Source organism: Carassius carassius, chromosome 9 (assembly GCF_963082965.1).
Source record: "Carassius carassius chromosome 9, fCarCar2.1, whole genome shotgun sequence".
Lineage (NCBI taxonomy): Eukaryota > Metazoa > Chordata > Actinopteri > Cypriniformes > Cyprinidae > Carassius > Carassius carassius.
The window spans coordinates 472,501-475,000 of record NC_081763.1 but is presented as its reverse complement, the minus strand read 5'-3'; the positions used below and the strand labels follow the sequence as shown (position 1 = coordinate 475,000).

The following is a 2,500-nucleotide window of genomic DNA, read 5'->3' as shown; positions in this document are numbered from 1 at the left end:
TTGGATTTTTTCAGTAATTATCTAATAGGCCTGGTTAGTACTTTTGGGAATACCAGGTGCTGTAAGCTTTTGGGTTTCCTTCCCTACTTATATAAAGCACTGGCGATTATAGTGGCTGATCTTTAAATAGCCCTCTCTTTGCAGCCTCCTTCGCTTATGGCCATACCATCCTGGCTATGCCCGATCTCAACTGATCTCCAAATCTAAGCAGGTTTGGGCCAGGTTAGTACTTTTGGATTTTTTCAGTAATTATCTAATAGGCCTGGTTAGTACTTTTGGAAATTTTCACTTATTGTCTAATAATCTTGTAAAAAAACAAAAAAGAGTCAATGCCCGATCTCAGAATGTAAGCAGGTTTGTGCCAGGTTAGTACTTTTGGATTTTTTCAGTAATTATCTAATAGGCCTGGGTAGTGCTTTTGGAAATTTTCACTTATTGTCCAATAATCTTGCAAAAAAAAAAAAAAGTCAATGCCCAATCTCAGAATGTAAGCAGGTTTTGGCCAGGTTAGTACTTTTGGATTTTTTTCAGTAATTATCTAATAGGCCTGGTTAGTACTTTTGGAAATTTTCACTAATTGTCTAATAATCTTGCAAAAAAAAAAAAAAAGAGTCAATGCCCGACCTCAGAATGTTAGCAGGTTTGGGCCAGGTTAGTACTTTTGGATTTTTTCAGTAAATATCTAATAGGCCTGGTTAGTACTTTTGGAAAAATTCACTAATTGTCTAATAATCTTGTAAAAAAACAAAAAAGAGTCAATGCCCGATCTCAGAATGTAAGCAGGTTTGGGCCAGGTTAGTACTTTTGGATTTTTTCAGTAATTATCTAATAGGCCTGGTTAGTACTTTTGGGAATACCAGGTGCTGCAAGCTTTTGGGTTTCCTTCCCTACTTATATAATGCACTGGCGATTATAGTGGCTGATCTTTAAATAGCCCTCTCTTTGCAGCCTCCTTCGCTTACGGCCATACCAACCTGGCTATGCCCGATCTCGTCTGATCTCGGAAGCTAAGCAGGTTTGGGCCTGGTTAGTACTTGGATGGGAGACCGCCTGGGAATACCAGGTGCTGTAAGCTTTTGGGTTTCCTTCCCTACTTATATAAAGCACTGGCGATTATAGTGGCTGATCTTTAAATAGCCCTCTCTTGGCAGCTTCCTTCGCTTATGGCCATTCCATCCTGGCTATGCCGGATCTCAACTGATCTCCAAATCTAAGCAGGTTTGGGCCAGGTTAGTACTTTTGGATTTTTTCAGTAATTATCTAATAGGCCTGGTTAGTACTTTTCGGAAATTTTCACTTATTGTCTAATAATCTTGCAAAAAAAAAGTCAATGCCCGATCTCAGAATGTAAGCAGGTTTGGGCCTGGTTAGTACTTTTGGGAATACCAGGTGCTGTAAGCTTTTGGGTTTCCTTCCCTACTTATATAAAGCACTGGCGATTATAGTGGCTGATCTTTAAATAGCCCTCTCTTTGCAGCCTCCTTCGCTTATGGCCATACCATCCTGGCTATGCCCGATCTCAACTGATCTCCAAATCTAAGCAGGTTTGGGCCAGGTTAGTACTTTTGGATTTTTTCAGTAATTATCTAATAGGCCTGGTTAGTACTTTTAGAAATTTTCACTTATTGTCCAATAATATTGCAAAAAAAAAAAAAAGAGTCAATGCCCGATCTCAGAATGTAAGCAGGTTTGGGCCAGGTTAGTAGTTTTGGATTTTTTCAGTAATTATCTAATAGGCCTGTTTAGTACTTTTGGAAATTTTCACTAATTGTCCAATAATCTTGCAAAAAAAAAAAAAAAAAGAGTCAATGCCCGACCTCAGAATGTTAGCAGGTTTGGGCCAGGTTAGTACTTCTGGATTTTATCAGTAAATATCTAATAGGCCTGGTTAGTACTTTTGGAAAAATTCACTAATAGTCTAATAATCTTGTAAAAAAACAAAAAAGAGTCAATGCCCGATCTCAGAATGTAAGCAGGTTTGGGCCAGGTTAGTACTTTTGGATTTTTTCAGTAATTATCTAATAGGCCTGGTTAGTACTTTTGGAAATTTTCACTAATTGTCCAATAATCTTGCAAAAAAAAAAAAAAAAGAGTCAATGCCCGATCTCAGAATGTAAGCAGGTTTGGGCCAGGTTAGTACTTTTGGATTTTTTCAGTAATTATCTAATAGGCCTGGTTAGTACTTTTGGGAATACCAGGTGCTGTAAGCTTTTGGGTTTCGTTCCCTACTTATATAATGCACTGGCGATTATAGTGGCTGATCTTTAAATAGCCCTCTCTTTGCAGCCTCCTTCGCTTATGGCCATACAATCCTGGCTATGCCCGATCTCAACTGATCTCCAAATCTAAGCAGGTTTGGGCCAGGTTAGTACTTTTGGATTTTTTCAGTAAATATCTAATAGGCCTGGTTAGTACTTTTGGAAATTTTCACTTATTGTCTAATAATCTTGCAAAAAAAAAAAAAGAGTCAATGCCCGATCTCAGAATGTAAGCAGGTTTG

The 2,500-nt window shown here is 38.1% G+C and overlaps 1 non-coding gene across 1 annotated transcript; it reads left to right on the top strand.

The window, feature by feature from the left end:
• The first annotated feature begins 956 nt into the window (after window positions 1-956).
• On the top strand, window positions 957-1,075 carry LOC132151030 (5S ribosomal RNA). Its single transcript, XR_009436196.1, has one exon. It is a non-coding gene; the product is annotated as a 5S ribosomal RNA (ribosomal RNA).
• Window positions 1,076-2,500: the final 1,425 nt, after the last annotated feature.